The sequence below is a fragment of the Lynx rufus genome, unplaced genomic scaffold (genome assembly GCF_022079265.1).
Source record: "Lynx rufus isolate CCGP_SWC_20201006 ecotype Redwood Valley unplaced genomic scaffold, mLynRuf1.p SCAF_20, whole genome shotgun sequence".
In the NCBI taxonomy this organism is placed as follows: domain Eukaryota; kingdom Metazoa; phylum Chordata; class Mammalia; order Carnivora; family Felidae; genus Lynx; species Lynx rufus.
In genome coordinates, this window is record NW_025814835.1 from 27,831,597 (window position 1) to 27,853,103 (window position 21,507).

Here is a 21,507-nt window from a genome sequence, read left to right on the forward strand (position 1 = left end):
ATGTGACTTTGCCGGGGTTGCTCAACAGAGTAACAGAAGGAGGACGCACTCCTTAGATTCTGCCTTCCAGTGTGTGCCCTGTCGTCTCCAGGTTCCGTCCTCTCTTGCAGCCCAGCTGGGCAGAAATAAGCATATTCTGTGTCCACTGGGCTTCAGCTCACCTTTCTCTGTCTACCTCTGATTTCCTACCTTCCAGCTGATCTTGAACTTGCCTTGTTCCTCTGTGGCCTCCACCATAATTCCTTGCAACTTCACTGTTTCTTTAAAAAAAAAAAAAAAAGGGGCGCCTGGGTGGCGCAGTCGGTTAAGCGTCCAACTTCAGCCAGGTCACGATCTCGCGGTCCGTGAGTTCGAGCCCCGCGTCAGGCTCTGGGCTGATGGCTCGGAGCCTGGAGCCTGTTTCCGATTCTGTGTCTCCCTCTCTCTCTGCCCCTCCCCCGTTCATGCTCTGTCTCTCTCTGTCCCAAAAATAAAAAAAATAAAAAAAACGTTGAAAAAAAAAAAAAAGAGTTGCTATTGATCTTTCTCTTATGACAAAAGCCAAATTTGACCATTGTAGAAAATTTAGAAAACAGAAACATGCAAACATTAAAAAAAAAAAAAAAAGAATACCTGTAATTCCATCATCTGGAGAAACATCACTGGTGACATGTTTGTGCCCCCATTTCTAGTCTCTTCTATGCATAGTTTGAGAGAATGGGCTGGTACCACATCCTGTTTTAGAGCATGTTTGTTTCGATACCATTAAATATGGCTCAACACCCCTGCTTGCTGTGGCTGTGAAGTGTCCTTGTATAGAGGGGCACCATCATCCATTCACTGAATGATTGACATCGTGTTGTACATTGACATCGTGTCCCCCTCTAAAATTTTATTGTTGATATAAATAATACACCCAAATCTTTGCACAGATAAACGATTCTTTCCTTAGGATAAATTCCTAAATAGAATTTCCAGGTCAAATAGAATGCACATGGTTAAAGCTTTTAATGGGACTTTCTAAAATGCCGTAGAAAGGGTACATCAGTGCACAACCCCACCAGCTATGCAAAAGCACCCAGTTTCCTCACCCTCAATTCTTAGTATTGTTTAATTTTCTAATTGGCTAGGAAAGGGGGTTTTACAATGTTCTCTCTTTGGTTATTGGTGAGGCTGGATATTTTTAATGTGTTTATTGGTCATTGGTATTGTGTGTGTGTGTGTGTGTGTGTGTGTGTGTGAATTATCTGCCCATACCCCATGCCTGTCTTTTCAACTGGGGTGAATTTCATAGATTTTCGTCAAAACTTTACGTATCTTTACTTCTTGATCCAGTCTCTTTACTAGGAAAAATCCTTAGCAAGTTGTCAAGCTGGCTATCTTCCTGTCTATTCTCCCAGGCTCCCCTTTTTTTTGGCCTTTTCCCACTATTTAGTTCTTCATGCTACCGTTTGCTTTGGTCACATGAAAATCTAGGGTTCCCCTGTTAGAAGAGCTTCTGAGAAGTCACCATTAAGAAAAAATTCATGTGACCCCATGGTTCCCCAGCTTTCCACAAGAATCACCCAGGGTAGTGTTCTTGCCTCTTAAAGGAAGGACAAAGACACCCGCTGACCTTGTCCCTGAATCAGACCGCCTGGGCCCCCTGCCCTTTTATGAGCTGGAGGCACTGGATTTTTAGTAATTCCAGGCTGGATTCTGAAAGAAGGAAAGAAAAAGGGGATCTTTGAATATTCAGAGGACTGCGTTGGTAAACAAAAGGTAAACTCTCTTTGCTTTCACCTGGAATTATACCCACTTGATATTTGGTTGCTGCAGGGGAGTCTCTAATGGCCAAAATGGGGAAGATAATTATTTCTTCATCCATGCATTTTGACAGATGAAAATACTTTAAGTCATGGGATGGGGGCTTAAGAAGAGGACTTTTTAGGGGCGCCTGGGTGGCGCAGTCGGTTGGGCGTCCGACTTCAGCCAGGTCACGATCTCGCGGTCCGTGAGTTCGAGCCCCGCGTCAGGCTCTGGGCTGATGGCTCAGAGCCTGGAGCCTGTTTCTGATTCTGTGTCTCCCTCTCTCTCTGCCCCTCCCCGTTCATGCTCTGTCTCTCTCTGTCCCAAAAATAAATAAAAACGTTGGAAAAAAAAATTAAAAAAAAAAAGAAGAGGGCTTTTTAGTGCATATTTCATCCTCCAAGGGTTAGTGAGTCATTAGCTGGGTAGCTTTGCTCCTCTCTCCCCACCTCCAGGACCATCTCCTGAAGCTCTGTCTGATAAATAGCTGGAACCTTCTTTTGTTCCTGCTCTTCAAGGAGGGTAGGTGTTCTAGGCTGACTGACTGACCTTTTGGCCAAGGTGATCAGCAGAAAATGGCAGGGGCAGAGGGACTGGACTTGATCAGGTTTCTAGATGGTTCCTCTATAGGGGATCTCATATATCATGCTTAGTTAGAGACATGGCACCTGTGGTTGCTGGTGAGCTGTGTAGCTTTAGGACTGCTGCCCTGGCAAGAACATTACCCTTCCTGCATGACGCAGTGCCTGACGTTTGCCACGGAGATGACTTTTCCTTCTCTGGGTTCTCTTTAAACATGGGAAAATGCCCCACATATTCCTAGTACGTTGGGGTGAACGCCTGGTCAGGGCCACCCTTTTCCTTCATGGAGCCCATGGGGTAAAGGTAGCCATGAGAAAAAGCAGGGACAGGAGGTTCCAAAAGAAGGAAGGGGGTGATGACTAACTCAGTTACTGTGGAATGAAGTTGTGTGGGTGGAAGATCCTAGAGCCCAAGTTCAATTTCTCAATTGTTCTCAATTGGTTGGTAAAATCGCTACACCTGGCACCTTAAGAAAACCAGGTAGCAGAGCCAACCCAAACCCTTCACCTTTTGGTTTCCTTTGTATCTGACTGCCAAGCCTGGGGGGATCTGTTGCTGGGGACCAGGGAGACAGGCTGTGGTATCCCCTCAGCCACTGGAGGCTCCCGAACCCCAGCCGTTCACATTCCATATTCAAGAGTCTTGCCTTATTCAAGTAAGCAATTTTCTTTGTTTACTTATTCTTCTTTAACTCACTTTTGGCAACTCATATATTTACTTGCAAGTTTATTTTTAAAAGAAAGCAGATATCACTATCACAAAAAACTGTTATCAATTCCTGTAAATATCAGCACATGTGAAAACAAATACGTAACATTAGATAACCCTCCTGTATCACCATTAGCATCCCGTGTGCCACCCGTGGTGTGCAAACTGCACCCTGGGAAACACTACCAGCCCTGATCTGTGAGGAAGGGAAAGTAGAAGTGGGGAGGAGGGGAGAAGGGCTGGTAGGGTATCTGGGCTGTTCTCTTCAAGAGTCCTTGGCTTCACTTCATCCCTAGCACACTTCTGGGGGAGACAAGGTGAAGGATGGCAGGCAGGTGTTAATTGCACAGAGGACTGAACTGAGGGCTCAGAGAGGTGCTGATGCATCTAATACCAACCAGCCAACCACTGATAGAGCTGGGACTAGAATGCGAGGCTCCTAATTCTTGGAATGGGCTTCCTGTGTCTCCAAGACCAAGGGCAACCAACCTGGCCCCTAAGAGATCAAGGCTTGAAGGATCACAGCTAGGGCTCATGGGGGTTAGTAGGACTAGTCGACTGTCACAGGGATCCTTTCCACAGGGTCCACATCAGTTGCTTCTCCAGCCTTGGTTTGAATCCAGCCTTTCTTGACGGTGGGTGGTTCCCAACCACCCAGCTCAGCCATCCCAGTGCTAAGGGGCACTGGTTTTCAGAAAGCTCTTCCTGCAGTTAAAACCCATACACTCTCCCTGGGACTTCTGCTTGTCCATTGCAGTCCTCTTCTAACAAACACCCTGGATGTTTTCATGTCTGCCTTTCAGCCATGTGAAGAAAGGCTGCCCTCCTCTCAGGACTGCATCCCCAGGTTCCTTGGCCTCTCCTCTTGTGGCTTATGCCCAGTCTGCCTCCCTGAGTAGCTCTGGTTTGTCAGTGATCCCCAAGAATGTACCTCCTAGGCAAGAACCCTATGTTCCGGATTGGCGGGTGATGGGCAGGGGTGGGGGGGCGGTGGGGGGAGTGGACTCCTCAGAACAAGAGTGCATAGGTCTCCCTGACTCCATTATCCTACTTCTTCTAAAAAATTATTATTATTGCAGTAAGACATAGATAAAATTCACCATCTTAACCATATTTAAGTGCATTATTCAGTGGCATTAAATAAATTAATTATTGGGTATCCATCACCACCATCCATCTCCAGAACTTGCTCCTCTTCCCAAACTAACACTCTGTGCCCATAAAATAGCTCCCCTTTCCCATTTCTTCCAGCCCTGGGCAACCTCTGTTCTTTCTTCTGTCTCTATGAATTTGACGACTTAGGAATCTCATATAAGTAGAATCATACAATATTTGTTCTTTTGTGACCGGCTTATTTTACTTTAGCATAATGTCGTCAAGCTCCATCCATGTTACAGCATGTGTGGGAATTTCATTTCTTTACAGGGCTAGATGATACTCCATTATATGCGCAGCCCCTATTTTATTTATCCAGCCATCTGTCGATGGACATTTGGGTTTTTTTCCACCTTTTGGCTATTGTAAATAACACTGCTATGAACACTGTGTACAAATAGCTGTTGAAGTTCCTGCTTTAATTTCTTTTGGGTACAGACCCAGCAGTGGAGTTATTGGATCGGGTAGTAATTCTGTGTTTAACTTTTTTGAGGAATAGCCATACTGTTTCCTACAGCAGCGACATCATTTTGCATTCCCAGTAACAGTGGACAAGGGTTCCAACTTCTCTACATACTCACCAATACTTGTTATCTTCTGGGTTTTTTAAATAATAACCACAGTTAGTGATATTGAACATCTCTTCTTGTGCTTATGGGTCATTTGTACATTTTCTTTGGAGAAATGTCCATTCAAGTCCTTTGCCCGTTTTAAAGTTGAGTTGTCTGTTTTTATTGTTGAGTTGTATGGGTCTATCCAGAATATATTTGGGGGTATTAATCATTTATCAGATGTGATTGATTTACAATTATTTTCTCCCATTCCATGGGTTGCCTTTTCACTCTGTTGAAAGAGTTTTGTTGGTGCACAAAAGCTTTTAATTTTTATGAAGTCCAATTTATTATTTTTTCTGTTGTTGCCTGTGCTTTTGGTGTCATATCCAAGAAATCATCACCAAACCCAATATCATGAAGATTTTGCCCCATGTTTTCTTCTAAGAGTGTTATACTTCTACATCTTACATTTAGGTCATTGATCCATTTTGAGTTAATTTTTGTGGACATTATAAGAGTCCAATTTCATTTTTTTGCACATGGAGAACCAATTTTCCTAGCATCACGTGTTGTAAAGACTGTCCCTTCCCCCACTGAATGGTTTCGCACTCTTGTCAAATATCATTTGGCCATATTCACAAGGGCTTATTTCTGGGTTCTTTATTCTGTTCATTGACCCAAATGCTTGTCCTGAAGTCTACTGCACTGTTTTGATTACTATAGCTTTGGACGGAGTTTGGAAATCAGAATGTGTAAGACTTCCAACTTTGTTCTTTTCTTTTAAGATGGTTTGGATATTCAGGCTCCCTTGATGTCCTGCTTCTTTTCATCCATCCTACATTTTCATTAACCGTTTTTCACAGTGACAATATATCACATTGACTTTGAGGCCAAAGGGCTCTTATTCCCCCCAAAAGAAAAGATGAAAACGCTGTCTCCACCCCAAGTCCTCAGTTCTTGCTCAGGACTTCAAGGCTTCTGGAGAAACATCCTGGATTGTCCTGACTCATTCCCACATGAGTCAGCAGGAGCGGGTATCCCATTCTTGGCTGGCTCCCCTCCACATCTTAGTGGGAAGGTCCAGGAGGCACCACACCTCCTGGTTAATAGTTGCAGACATACATGCACACTACTAGGGAGCTAGCAGCCATCTCTATGGTCATCTCCCTCTTAGAGTGGGTGTCAGGGGTCCTGGCACCTTCTCGGGTCTGGGGAGGGTTGGCAGCCATTTTTTCAGCATGTCTGCATCGACTATCCCTGGGAACACAGTCTTGGCTCTCGAACCACTCCAGAATTGTAGTGAATTTTCCCTCCTGCCGTCTGCCTCTTGGCATCCCCCCATTGCCATGCATGCCTGACTCTCTTCCGAGAGGATTTCCACCTAGAATGGCTGCCCCTCTTGACAACCCAGAACCCAGAGGGGCAGGGTAGCTGCATTGACAGCTATACACTGAGGGCAGCCCCTGGCTAGAATCTCAGCACAGTCTCCCAGGCCTCGAAGTGAAGCATCACCATTAGCAGCTGTCATTGGTCATGCCCTTCTGCTCCCCAAGCTGCTCTTAAATGCTGAGTCTGGGGTAAGGATATCACCCTTGCCTTCCAGTTGCTTGCAGTCCAGTGAGGACACAGACCATCATAGTATGAGCTACCCTCAAGGGGAGTGGAAGGTATCACATGGTCCACAGCTCCATGTCTCAAGTCATAAGAGCCCTAGGTTCAAATCCCCAAACGCTACCTTCTAGCTATGTGACCTTTGGACAAAATACTTGTGTAGTCTTGTGTCTTCATATGTATACACTGTACAAATCCACAGCACTCCTAGGAGGTAGGGTCTATTATTTTCCCCATTTTCTACCTGCAACAAAGGTCAAGGTGAGCATGCATAGAGCACTTCCCACCTCTCCCTGTGTTCCTTAGTCCCATTCTTAGTCCCAGTTCCCATTTGTCAACGTGTTTGCTCAGATCGTGTTGGCTCCAGTGTCTGGCAGGCGGTGTCTCTGAAAGCTGTTCTCTCCAGCACTAATAAACCATGAGGAAGTTTCAAGGGACCCATAGGAAACAGGTCTGAGAATGAGACATTCTCTCCCCACCTGCTCCCAGATTGTGGAGAGAAGCCAGACTGCTGACAGAAGTTTCTGGGGTTTGGGCCCTGTCCCATCAAGCCCCACAAGGACCCAGTAGGACTGCTCTCCCCAGAGCCCCAGAATCCTGCCTGCCTCCTGCCTGGAAGGGGCATCCTTGCTCCCACGCTTCTGTGTCAAGTTGGTTAGAGAGAAAACTGTGGATCTCCTACTAAAACATATCTCAGGGTCAGGAAATGTCAGAGCCAATGCCTTCTTGGTCCCCCTCCCCCCACCTGCTCTCTTTTATCCTATACTTCAGTCTTCTCTGTGCTACCCAAACCCCACTGCGGGGGAAGCCCCAGCCTCTCTGGAAAGCACTGGCTGCTCCCTCACCTCGGGTGTCCCTCCTCCAAACTCTGGAGAAATTGAAGTCTGTGCCATCCACTGAAGTGGATTTTCAGGGGGTTTCCCCAACCCAACTGCATCAAGGATGTGTAAGGAATCTCAGGGCAGAGAGGAGGAGCTTTTTAGCCTGCTCCTTGAGATGTAGGCATGATCCAGCCAGTTCGTAGCCGGAAGGAGCCACCATGGCTGATGGGGTGGTTGTAGCCCCCAGGGATTTTGAGATGGCTAAATGGCTGAGACACTCCGTATCTCAGGGACTGCTGTTGGCCTCTTTGGGTGCTAACTGCTGACTATGTGTCTATCTGGGCTCTCCAGCCAAGCTCAGGTTTCTCTGGGCATAACACTGGGGTCTACCCACCTGGTGATTTATTTCTCTTGTACCTGCCAACTTGGTCACTGGCACTAAGGGACTTGAGTGAAGATTAGTAAGAAACAGGCATGTGTGTGAGTGTGTGTGTGTGTGTGTGTGTGTGTGTGTAGACACAATCATTTATGAAGGCCAGCAGCAGAGATGGGTGGAAAGAGCTCTACCACAGAGTGGGAGGCAGTTAACTGGCTTCTAGTCTTGCCCTTTGGTAACTGTGTGCCTTAGGCAGGTTACTTGTCCTCTCTGGGCTGCTTCCTCATCTGACCAGAAGGCTGGGCTAGATGTTCTCCGAGGTCCTTTGTAGCACTGGCTTTCTCTGGTATTCTGCTAGCTAAATGCCTCCTTGTCTCTGTTACCTGGCTCCGGGTCTCCCTCTCCCCAAACTCACTCCCTTGAACCTTGATGTTGTTACTTCTGGTTTGACATTCATGGGCACGGCACCCAGGTGCAACTGGTGACTGTGCTACAGAGTTGCACAGGCTGAGAGCACAGGGCTGCCCATCCCTCTGGCCCCAGAGAGGCTCAGGACACATCTCTGGGGCTGAAGAGGGCCAGACCTGTTTAAGACAGACCCTGCCTGGCCTTCTCACTGCCAATATGATGTCATTTCCTGCTTCCTGGACAAGTAATTGTTCTCATCCCAGCACCAACCCACAAACCCGCCCACCTTAAAAAGCACTGAGATGATCACGTGGCTGAAATTAGTACTGAGCCCACACCACATTGCTTCGGGAAAGTTCTGCCAACTTGGCAATGCGACAGGCCTCTGAAGCCAAGAGCTGAGTTCCAGCTGGCCTGGGGGCTGTTCACACCCCAGGGCTGTCAGAACCCAGGCACAACAGCTCATCGATGTTGCAGACCCAGGCCTCGCAGACAGCGGAGGAGGCCCTGCATTCAGAAGGGCCCTGTCTGAAGTGGGTCCTGTCGCTCCCCATTCTCAGTGGAGCCTGTTCCCTAGGCTTCCTTTGGGACAACCCTTTCTCTAAAGGAGCATTTATCTTCTTTGGTGGGTTAATAATAAACATGGCTGCAGCCAATGTTGTGCTGTGTCCCAGAGAGACCGAGGGGCTGGCCGTTGAAGGGAAGGGGGTCCATGAGAAGTTGCAACCATTGGGGAGGCGGGCCTGGAGTGTGCAGGTTGGGGAGTGGCGAATTCCCCCTTTTCTTCCAGATTCCAAGTCTGGGGCTTTTTCTTTCTTCCTTTCTTCCTTTCTTTCTCTATTCCTCCCTCCCTCCCCACCTTCCTCCATTCCTCTCCTCCTCCTCTCCTCTCCTCCCTCCCTTCCTTCCTTCCTTCCTTCCTTCCTTCCTTCCTTCCTTTTTTCCTCCTCCCCATCTTCCTTTTCTCCTCCCCCTTCTTCTTCCTTTCCTTCTCCTTCTTCTCCTTCTCCTCCTCTTCCTCCTCCTTCTCTTTTGCTATAGCAAATAGGACAGCTAATGCTGAGGCTGAAAGCTGCCCACAGGCCAGCTAGAACAGGTAGAAATGGGACTGTGTTTGTCCAGCATAATCACTATTTCCACTCCCAGTGATTTCATCAGGCAACTGGGTTATAATTTTGTTAGAGCCCACACTGTGCTACACAGTCATTATCACACAGCTCCAGATGTGCACCCAGTCTTGGCAAGACCATGCTGGGCATGGTGCCCACGGTGCATTTGAAGAAGTGATTGGACGAGAAAGGGCTCATGATTAACATTTTAGGGGCATGTGCACATTTCGCTGACCTGTGGTGGATTATGATGGGCCTTCCTGAGAACTGCCTGGTGCCAAAGCAGATGCGGCATGAAAGCAGCCTGGGTGATTGATGCAGAAAGCACCTATCACGAGGGCTCTGTCACACAAGCCAGCAGCCCTGACTTATTTCCACATTCTACAGGATGACACCACAGAGTAATTAAATCATTGATTTTAAAAAATATAGCTCTCTGGCTCAGAAAGCACATGAGACTATATACCTTGAGTTCTAGTTCTCGCTTTGCCACCAGTAGCGATGAGACCCGAGGCAGATCTCAGTTTCGCTCCCATCCTCAGTTTCTTCCTCTATAGAATGGGTGCATTAGGTGGCCTCTGGGGGTCTTTTTAGGATTAGTAGAGTGTCATATCCAAAGAGAGAAGGACGGGTCTGGGGCTAGCCCTCCTCCACGGGGCAGGGGAAATTGGCTTTTGGTGACCTCCCTTCTGCTGCGGACACTTCTTCCTCATTCCACTCCCACCCCAATACTTACTATTCTTCTGCATAGTGTCTGTCTCCCCACTGTGGGCTTGGTCCCTGGACTCCCCTTCTCTGTGGTCAAAACCTGACCCTGCCACTCTACTGGTTGGGTAAGCATGAGCAGATGTCTTAAGTTCTGTGCCTCTATTTCTTCGTCTGTAAAGTGGGGATAACACTAATTCCCACTCATAAAGTGGTTGGGCTGATTAATTGGGGAAATGTACATAAAGACTGACTGTAGTGCTGGACGTAGAGTAAGCGCTCAGTAAACGAGTATTGTGGTGGTGGTTATGATCCTGACGCTTTACCTTCTTCTTCCCCTACATCCAGGCTTATTCTGACTCTGAGATGCATAGACTCAAGATTCTGGCCTTTCAGAATCAGATAGGACTTTGGAGCCACTCAGTGCCGGGATCGCCTCTAAAAGGCAGGAGGCTCATCTAGACAACTGGAAACAGGCTGATGACCTTGATTTCAGTTAAAGCCTGCAGGGAGTGCCTCTTTTCCAAACACTTTTCCTTCTCCCCGATGTGTCCCCTCAACTCAGCTCAAACGTTATCCAAAGCCCTCTGAGCTAGATTTGCTGTGGATGCCAGTTGGGAGTTACTGTTCCTTTGACCTCTAGGGAGGTGGTCCTGGGCCCATGGACTCAGAGCTAGACTCAGAGTGAGAGGGCTTTGGGGTGAGGGGAGCTGGGCCAGTCCTGCAGCGCTCTCCTCCTCTGAACTTCCTAGCAGCTCCCCGCCCACCCCATCTGCTCCCACCTAACATTGCAGAAAATCATCTCCGGAAAGAGTGGGAAGAAGAGAACTGTTTCCAATGAGGCCCCAGTGACGAGTATCAGAGAATTTCAGGACCAGAAGGGACCTTATCTGCTCTTCCTCCATTTTGCAGAACACAGAAGCCTCGGAAAGTTAAGCCACCTGCTCTTGGTGACACAGTGTGGGCAAAGCTAGTGCCCTGGGCTCCAGATGCTACCTTGTGCTCCTCCGATGTCATTCAGTGATTCAATGGGCACTATTTGGGAATCTTCTATGTACCAGATCCTTTGCTCAGGATAAATATGTACAGACCTTTCTCTCTAGGAACTTAGCAACTAGAGGGGAGAGGGTCAAGCCAGGAAATAGTGAGTGCAAAAAGATAGAATGTTCTTATTAGGGATTGACCTGTATCACTAGAAGCATAGAGGAAGGAGGAATCAGTAAGGCTTCACAGAGTAAGTGATGCCCAATTGAGACTTCATAGTTGAGACGGAGTTTGCTAGGCTTTCAACAGAGGGAGGTTTTCAAATAGGTGTTTATAATAACACTCCCCCCACCCCATTTATGGAGAGTACTTTCTCAGAGCTGCAGTTTGTGTGCATGAAATCAGAACTTATGATACAGACATTGCCTTGGGCCTGATCCAGGTGTGGGTGTCCATTCCAGCCACCAATGTTTTCCTGCTGGACCCTTCCCCTGAGCCCCAAGCATCGGCCAGGGTGGTGCAGGGGTGTCAGAGAAGGGGTTCCCACCTACCTGGAGCTGAATGTCTATCAGGTGGCCCCTGCCTTTGTTTTTTCTCTTCCTTCATCCAGTCCTCAACCCTCCCCCTAGCCTCCTAGCTGCCCAGACCAGCAAGCTCAAAGGTTTCTGGTACCAAAGCCAGCTTGAGGGTGTAAGGATGTCCATCATGTGCATGGGTTTTCCTCAAGCTGGCAGTTCTCAACAGCTCCTTCCAGACTATACAGGGCATGAGTTATTCAAATTGAATATTCAATTGAAGTTTAGGTGACTTCAATCTTTAGTTTTCAATTGCAGGGAAAAGAAAAATGGCTGTTGTATAAATTATTAAAAGTACAAATAAGCAAGAGTTCGAAGAAGAATAAAATCTTCCATAATCCCATTACCCCAAAATGATAATAGCTAAAATTTATTGGGCATTCACTCAATGTCAGATATTGTTCTAATCACTATCTATCTGTCTATCTCATCTTCACAATACCATGACAGATATATTATTATTATTATTATACCCATTTTATGGGTAAAGCAAACTGAGGCACAGAGTGGTTAAGTAATGTGCATACAAGTGAAGGGCCCAAGAGTAAACCCAGAACCTTGAACTTAATCCCTGTGTAGGAGAGCCTCGGAGACACTGCTGTTAACATTTTGGTGAATCTCCTTCCTGTGCTTTTTTACGCATGAATGCATTAAACACTACATACTGACGGAAAGTAGTGTTGTATCACAGTCGACTTTGTAACTAGGTTTTTTCACTGAATACTAAAACATTGAATAATCTCCTAAACCATTATTTTAAATGGCCACATGGGTGAATATCATAATTCACCCCAACGATCCCCCATTCTGGATATTTTTAGGTTGTTCTCAATTTTTTGTTATTAACGATGCTGTGATAGACATCTTTACGGGTCATCTGTGAACACAAGTATTTCCTCATATAAATGAATTGTTAGGCACAGGGACTGAATTGTTAGCTCCGGGATTTGCAGAATGTTAAGCCTTTTGACAGGCAGTACTCACCTGCCCTCTAGGAAGGCTGTGTGGTGTTCTGGTTCCTCCAGCAGCATATGAGAAGTGCATTAGAGGACGATAAGCTCCTGCAGCAGAGTGGAATCTGGGTTGGAAAGGGAAGAAATGGACGAGATTGCTGGGGTGTGCAGGTTGAAGGGGAGGGTCGGCTGTAGAGCCACATGAGGGGGAGCCAAGGGAGACGAGTGACTGAGGGGCGTGTGGAAATAGCTCTGTGGGGCTTGGCAGTGAACTGGGTAAGAGGGGCTGAGCGCAGTGAGATAAAAGGAGAAAAAGCCTACCTACTCCATACTCTTTCAATACCTGATCACATCAGGCTTACGTCACAGCTTCCCAAAAAGATGTGCTAGCTGTCTATGATTTGGGGGTAAAACAAAGGACGGAGTATTTTTTCTTGATTACCACCCGGGAGCAACTGTTAATGACTGAGCAATGTTTTTTTGTTTTTGTTTTTTACATTTTATTTATTTTTGAGAGAGACAGAGAGCACAAGTGGGGGACGGGCAGAGAGAGAGGGAGACACAGAATCCAAAGCAGGCTCCAGGCTCCGAGCTGTCAGCACAGAGCCCGGTGCGGGGCTTGAACCCACAAACTGTGACATCATGACCTGAGCCAAAGTCAGTTGCTTAACCAACTGAGCCACCCAGGCACCCCGGCTGAGCAGTGTTTTAATGTCCTTGTGCAACCAGGCTCAGCTGAGTTCACCCCATGGCCTGTGCTTGAGCACGTGTTAAGTGCCAAATAAATGATACAGGCCACAGGAGTTCTGGAATGGAACACCCTGGGCCTGGGAGGTGGGCTTTCAGCTAGACCTTGTGGGGTGGGCGAAAGGACAGATGAGAGTGAACCCTCCTGCCCAGAACTCTTGAGTCCGGGCTTCACCCTTTCTAACTGTGGGAACTTGATGAGGTTTCTTAACCTCTTGCTTCCATTCTCTTCTCAGTAAGCAATGACCACAGTAGTAATAGGGTCTGTCATCGTGAGGATTACATGAGAAACAGATGTGACCGGCCCACAGTCAGTCCTCAGTAAGCACCAGAGGCTCTTACCAGCTTGAGGCGTGCATGTGTCTACAAGGGCGGCAAGATTGAGGGTATTCTCCAGAAATCAGAGAAGTTCCAGTCCTACTTGAAGAAGCGGATGAATCTGGGTGAGCGATTCGGACCTCTGGACCCCAGGGAAGGAAGAGGAAACGTTCTGGGGGCAGCAACAGGGGAGGGAGACTTGAGTCTGGAGACCTGGTTCACTGCTCAGTGGCCAAGAAGCTGTTCCCCACGGGTAGCCTTGCGGCCCATCCTTTGGGTCCGTGGACACTCCTCCCAGCACCGGTGCAGGCAGGCCAGAGGAGCTGGGGGCTTTCCCTAGCTGGGGGAGAACATTCCCCTCGCCCCCATCCCCAGGGCAGCCCCGCTTCACGTCTCTCGCTTGTTTCTGTGTTCTCCCCTGGCACTTCCCCAGTGCCTGGCTCTGGGTGAGTGGAAGTGATAGGTGCCAGGGAGCAGCCGTGGCCTCGGGTGGGGGGCGGGGGGGAATCAGTTGCAGCAGCCTCCTGCCACCCCTTCCCACTGCTCACCCGCAGGGCAGGGCGAATGAAGCCACTGTCTAAATATTCTAAATATGCACGACCTGAGAATGGGGGGCGAAGGCTAGGGAAAGAAACACCGTGCGGCAATTCAGGATCACTTCATTCATGATTCCCAGCTTCCTAAAAAAGCTTGGGCCACGTGAGCTACTGCGAGGCACAAATCACGTTGGGTGTGGGATGGTCCCTTCCTTGGCAAGCAGGACGGAGGCTTAGTTTCCGGGCATTTGCTTGACTCCTGTCATCGGGAACGTGACAACCAGCTTAGCCCAGCTCAGTGCCGAGATTTGGGGGATCTGGCCCACTCATGGCTGCGCCTCCCCCACGTCGCCCAGGGTGGTTCTCTCAGATGTGTCCTGTCGCTGCTGTGTGCTGACTGTTCCAGACAGAGCGCAGGCGAGGCTGTGGGGGTGGTTGGCGCACCAGGCGCAGGAGGCAGCTCGGGCCTGCCAGTGCCTGCCTTTTCTGGAAGCCCACACAGGCAGCTTCCGGCTGGCCCACAGGGGACACGGTTCCTGTTTAGAGGGAGCAGGCCTGTGCCTCTGCCATGGAGGCTACAGAGGAAATAAGGGGCAAGGCTGGGCTTGTGGATCCTCTGGGCAGGGGAGCAGGGCACAGACAGCCATATGCTGTGGCCTTGAGGGCCATCTGTCTTTAGGCTGCTGCTAATGCCATCCGTGCAGTACCCCAACTCAATTCTGTTTGGCTCTGAGAGGTACCATGTAATTACCTTAATCTCTGGTCTATTTCCCTTCTTGTATGTTGTTCAGATCAATGTTCAAACTACTTTGGTGTCTTTGAGCTCACACTGACCTTCAGCAAAAGGCAACTACTCCCTGAAAGGTAGTGTTCCTGGGTTCAGACATGCAGGTTGTGCACTGCACAAGTGAGACTATGTAAAGAGACATCTTTCACATCATAGAGGTTGTAGGTTTGTGTATTTATGATGACAGTTATCCAACAGATGGCAGTAAAGTGTCTTGAGAAAGGAAGCCTTTTTCTAATTTGTCAAAAGCACCCTATGAACTAATGGTAGCTCCCTAAAAGGCCAGACAGAAATCAGTTCTAGGGAGAATGTTAATAGCATTGATTAAACCACAGGCCGACCTCAGAACTGGCTAGGGCAACAATTCCTGTCATCCATCACTAGGTCATGTTGGTCCCACGCTTGCTCGGGAAGCACAGTGAACTTGCTAGCCCCTCCTCCAACTTGACCTTCCCCTCTCTTTTCATCTCTGTTCCTTGCTCACTGTCAGGCAGGCAAGGAGCTGAAGGCACAATACCCGAGGTTGCAGAACTGGTGCTGCCATCTGTCCCCACCTTTAGGAAACCCCAGCCGAGCCCCCCCATTCTCCACTGCACTCGGGAACATTGAGCTCAGCCCAATCACCCAGCATTGCATGGGCAGGGAAAGCTGGCCCTGCCTACCCACACTGGGCACAGGACATGCTCCTCACCCCCTCCAGCCCAACAGAAAAAGGGCAATAGTTCCCCAATCTTCAGAGCTTTGAGCTGCTTCGCTGGTGAATAGAGTGTGCTGTGATTACCCTGCGGCAGCACCAAGCCACTCGGAGCCTGTTCCAGGCCGCAGCGCGGAGAGTTACCTGAAGTTCCTGCCTAGACACACAGAAGAGGACCTGAAAGCCCAAGGCAGCCTGGGGCAGCTGGTGGCCAACGACAAGTACGGTGGCCGACTGGGTGTAGCTTTGCGAGGATCTGGAGCTAACAAAGACGTTTTACACTTTTTAAGGGCTGTAAAGAACTAAAACAAGAACAACAGCTGATGACACAGGAAAGTTACACGAGGTTCCGAGGTCTGTTGCCCACAAAGTTTATGGCACAAGGCCATGCCCCTTTGCTGACGTAGTTTTTACGTAGCGTCGTAGCTGCCGCGTTTCCCTTCCCGCCGTTTGAGTTTCTCTAGGTGAACCCGCATCCGGAGCGAGCGGATGATCCTCGCTCTGATCCAGGGTCGGAAGGTGAGTAGTAGTGTAACATGCGTCGTTCTCTTCCCTTCGTAATCACGCAGCTCTTGTCCTCCCCCATCTTCAGGAGAAGGGTGAGTACAGGGCAGGAAGGAATTTTGAGAGAGGGAGACCGCGTTCACCTCGCTGTTATTACCGCGTATTATTACGGTCGTAACACGATTAGTTACTGTTGGTAAACTCTTACTGTGCCTACTTTAGAAGTCAGACTGTGTCACAGTATGTATGGATAGGAGAAAACCTAGTTTATAAAGCGTTCCGTGTCAGGGTTGCAGGCATCCTCCAGGGGTCTTGGACTGGCCCTGCAGGGAAGTGGCGGTGGGGGGCGTGGGGAAGGCGTGGAAGACTCCTGTATTGCGTGTGGGCTGCTTTCATGATACAGCCGCGGAGTGGAATAGTTGCAACAGAGGCCGGGCAGCCTGCAAAGCCTAAAATATTTACCACCTGGCACCTTACGGACAGGTTTTGCCTACCCCTGACATAGAGAATGAGAGGCAATGGCACGCTCTAAAAAAGAGCCCTGACTTCAGAGGCAGGAGACCTGGCTTTGAGCCCCTCTTGCATCATTTAGCAGCTGTGTGTCCCCCGGGAAGCCACCTTGCCCTCTGAGCCTCTGTTTCCCCATCTGTAAACGAGAATGTCAACAGTATCTGTCCTGCCTGTATCATGTGGCCATTGTACGGCTCAGATGTCGTCGAGGACGTGCAGGGACCTCGTGAGCTGCAAGGCCTGGGTGACTGTTGCCTATTATTTGCCCTAGAAGGTGGGCCAGTCCTGGCCCGTCCTCCTTCAAGTCCTTCCTCCCATCCCCGTTCTCTGTCCTGCCTTGTTCCCTTCTGGCCCCCGGGGCGGGGATTTCTACTGGCCTCGGACCTTTCCCTCTGGCCCTGTTGCTCTCGCCAGGAAGGCAGCCACATTTCACATATGGGCATTTTGCTCTCACATGGATCACCAGATCCAAGGGGTGAATTCAACACATAAAAACCCACTTGTGACCAGAATTGCAAGTTTGTGCTCATTGAAATTCTGATCACGGGGAACTGGGGGGCTCTCGTGACCACTTGGGAGGAAGGCTTGATGCACTGTGCTGACAGTCTGGCAGCCGGGAGAGAATGAAGCCCTGCTTTTATCCCGTCTTGCTCTTTCCACTGTATATGCATTTAATCACAATTTCGGGTTGGCGCTGGGCCCTCGGCCTTGTTTGGAAAATGGCAAATCAGATAGTGTGGGGGTTCTGCTTGAAGAGGAAATGTGGACGAAAAGCAGGAGAACAGTAATATAATAAGGCTCATTGTCTGTCTTCGGGGCCTTTTACAGAGTGGTTTTGTGAGGTGTGCCTTGCCTGCCCCGCTGCAGCCCTCAGCCTTTCCCCAGTGTGGTCAGAGGTCATCTGGCACATGGCGGGGGGGGGGGGGGTGTCTTGCTTCTCACTCAGCCAACTATGTGGAGAACCGGGGCCCCATCTTGCCGTAGAGAGTTCTGCAGAGGTGAGAGAACAGTCCAGCCTTATTCCAGAACCGATTTCCTACTGCATTCTGTTCAGCTGACTTTCTGACCCCTGGGCTTGGGCCCTTTGTCCACCTCAGCCAGAGAGTTCTGGAAGCTCCTTCCACCCTTGGCTTGTCTCCTACATTGCCTCATTCCAGCCCTGATGACTCCTTCTCTGGACTTCCCTGGGACTGGGATGCTGTGTGTTCCTTAAACCCTGCATAGGGTCCTGCTCCCCAGGCCTGCCTGTACCAGCCTCGGGCACCTCCCCTGTACTTTGAGGGGCCCCCTCCATCTCTTGGCTTCTCTCTCTAGTCTGCAGGCTGCCTTTCCCGGTCAAATGTCATGGAATTGCAGATTGAAAAGGACCCTTAGTGTTCTCACATTCTCTCACCTCTGGCATTTTCTTTACAGCCTCCCTGACAGATGGCTCTCCACCAAAGTGCTTGTCACAAAGTGACTGCTTAGATGTCTCTAGGGATGGGAAACTCACTTCCCCCAAGGGCATCCCATGCCTTTGTTGGATAGCCCCAGGTATTAGAAAACGTTTCTTTTGGTGAGCTAAAATATCTTTCTTTATAATTCAAGTGCTAAGTCTAATTCTGCCTTTTGGAATGATGCAGAATGTCTGCTACTCCTGCCCTGAGTGCTCCCCTATCCCCCCTCATCCTTTCTCCTGCTGCCCTGTGCCCAGTGCTGTCTGGCGTCCTCTTGCCCTCTGACTGACTGATGCTCAGCGGTGGCCTTTAGCGCCTCCCCCACCCCCCTGGTATCACCAGCCAGGGGGCCCTGGGCATCTTGTCACCCTGCAGAGGGGACTTGCTTCTGTGTGAAGTGAGCCCCAGACTGGACCTGAGAAAGGATGTGAGCCAAAATGAATGGTTCTCAGAGACCCTGCCAACCAGGAGAGGAGAGAACAACCCCGCAGCCAGGGGCCTCTGCAACTTGAAAGATGATCAGGAGCAGGGGCGGCTGGACACGGCCAAGGCCTTCTTGGTTCTTCACAGCCGTGTGTCTCAGGAGCTTCCGGGGGCGGGGGTGGGGGGTGGGGGGAGGGAACCTGGAAATTGCCTTGTCAGCAAGCTAGCCTAAATATGGCCCAGATTTCAAGCCACTGACCTCGGGGTTGCCTGAGTCTGACCTCTTCTGAAGACCATGGTTCTGCCTCCCATCTCAGGGGGGCTTCATGGGGATCCGAGGCGGGGGGCGGGGTGAGAATCTCGGAGATCTTCAGTTGGGGACAGGATTGGAGGGTCTTCCCTCTCTTGTGATGGGTCCCACCGAGTGAGGTTTGAGGGGAGAATCACTGCCTCCTGGCTCAGGTTCTCAGCAGGTTAAAGATCAGCCTTCAGGGCTGTGGCGTATGTCGGAGGGTGTCCTCTATGGGTGCCCTGCCACATTCTGCGTCGTGTTGTCTCTAGATGGCAGAGGCGGGGCAGGATTCGAGATGGGGTTGGAGTGAAATTAGGTTTTCTCCTTATCGCCCCCACCTCTCACTCCTTTGCACTGAGCAACTTCCCCAGGACTTTGAGCTTTATGAAGTTCGACTCAAGTTGTTTTCCGATACACTTAGTGAGGCTCTAGTATGTGCCCAGCACTGTGCTAGGGAACGTGTGTGGGGGGAGCCATATGTGAAAAGGAAGTCCCGCCTCAGACCTCTTGTAAATTCCTGAAAATCTTAGAAGCCTCACCTGCAGGAAACACCAGACTGCACAAGGCAGTCCTTGGTGAACTTGGAAATCATCGGCACAGACAACATAGCAGAACCAAGGAATTCAGGGGAGAAAGGCCCAGGGGGCTAGGACATCAGGGAAGGCCCCAAGGAGACCGTGGGTAGAGGGGCTGGAACTCTGGGCCTCAATTAAAACAGTTCTATTTTGTTTTTATTGAGGTGTAATTGACATGAAACATTATATTTGTTTCAGGTATACGAAATAGTGATTTGATGTGTGTACATATTGTGAAATAATCACCCAAGTCTAGTTAATAGCCATCACCACGTATAATTACGACTTTTGTGATAAGAACTTTTAACATCTACTCTCTCAGTAACTTCACATATGCAATGCAGTGTTATTAATTATAGTTGCCATGCTGTACATCCCATGTCATGATTTCTTTACCTTATAACTGGGAGTTTGTACCTTTTTTAAGTTTTTTTTTTTTTTTTTGTTTTTTTTTGTTTTTTTTTTATCTTGAGAGACACACAGTGTGAGTGGGACGGGGCAGAGAGAGGGAGAGGGAATCCCAGGCAGGCTCCACACTCAGTGCAGAGCCCAATGTGGGGCTTGAACTCATGTAACTGTGAGATCATGACCTGAGCCAAAACCAAGAGTCAGACACTTAAGTGACTGAGCCACCCAGGTGCCCCGAGTTGGTACATTAAAAAAAAAAAAATGTTTTTTTTAATGTTTTCACCTATTTATTTATTTTAAAGGTTTATTTATTTATTTTTTTTTTTTTTATGAAGTTTATTGACAAATTGGTTTCCATACAACACCCAGTGCTCATCCCAAAAGGTGCCCTCCTCACTACCCATCACCCACCCGCCCCTCCCTCCCACCCCCCATCAACCCTCAGTTTGTTCTCAGTTTTTAACAGTCTCTTATGCTTTGGCTCTCTCCCACTCTAACGTCTTTTTTTTTTTTCTCCCTTCCCCTCCCCCATGGGTTCCTGTTGAGTTTCTCAGGATCCACATAAGAGTGAAACCATATGGTATCTGTCTTTCTCTGTATGGCTTATTTCACTTAGCATCACACTCTCCAGTTCCATCCACGTTGCTACAAAAGGCCATATTTCATTTTTTCTCATTGCCACGTAGTATTCCATTGTGTATATAAACCACAATTTCTTTATCCATTCATCAGTTGATGGACATTTAGGCTCTTTCCATAATTTGGCTATTGTTGAGAGTGCTGCTATGAACATTGGGGTACAAGTGCCCCTATGCATCAGTACTCCTGTATCCCTTGGGTAGATTCCTAGCAGTGCTATTGCTGGGTCATAGGGTAGGTCTATTTTTAATTTTCTGAGGAACCTCCACACTGTTTTCCAGAGCGGCTGCACCAATTTGCATTCCCACCAACAGTGCAAGAGGGTTCCCGTTTCTCCACATCCTCTCCAGCATCTATAGTCTCCTGATTTGTTCATTTTGGCCACTCTGACTGGCGTGAGGTGATACCTGAGTGTGGTTTTGATTTGTATTTCCCTGATAAGGAGCGACGCTGAACATCTTTTCATGTGCCTGTTGGCCATCTGGATGTCTTCTTTAGAGAAGTGTCTATTCATGTTTTCTGCCCATTTCTTCACTGGGTTATTTGTTTTTCGGGTGTGGAGTTTGGTGAGCTCTTTATAGATTTTAGATACTAGCCCTTTGTCCGATATGTCATTTGCAAATATCTTTTCCCATTCCGTTGGTTGTCTTTTAGTTTTGTTGGTTGTTTCCTTTGCTGTGCAGAAGCTTTTTATCTTCATAAGGTCCCAGTAATTCACTTTTGCTTTTAATTCCCTTGCCTTTGGGGATGTGTCGAGTAAGAGATTGCTACGGCTGAGGTCAGAGAGGTCTTTTCCTGCTTTCTCCTCTAAGGTTCTGATGGTTTCCTGTCTCACATTTAGGTCCTTTATCCATTTTGAGTTTATTTTTGTAAATGGTGTGAGAAAGTGGTCTAGTTTCAACCTTCTGCATGTTGCTGTCCAGTTCTCCCAGCACCATTTGTTAAAGAGGCTGTCTTTTTTCCATTGGATGTTCTTTCCTGCTTTGTCAAAGATGAGTTGGCCATATGTTTGTGGGTCTAGTTCTGGGGTTTCTATTCTATTCCATTGGTCTGTGTGTCTGTTTTTGTGCCAATACCATGCTGTCTTGATGATGACAGCTTTGTAGTAGAGGCTGAATTCTGGGATTGTGATGCCTCCTGCTTTGGTCTTCTTCTTCAAAATTCCTTTGGCTATTCGGGGCCTTTTGTGGTTCCATATGAATTTTAGGATTGCTTGTTCTAGTTTCGAGAAGAATGCTGGTGCAATTTTGATTGGGATTGCATTGAATGTGTAGATAGCTTTGGGTAGTATTGACATTTTGACAATATTTATTTTTCCAATCCATGAGCA

At 48.5% G+C, this 21,507-nt stretch overlaps 1 protein-coding gene across 2 annotated transcripts in view; it reads left to right on the forward strand.

Annotated features, from left to right (window-relative positions):
- Positions 1 to 21,507, forward strand: part of LOXHD1 (lipoxygenase homology PLAT domains 1) — a 171,336-nt gene that overhangs the window by 15,198 nt on the left and 134,631 nt on the right. The window lies entirely within an intron of this gene.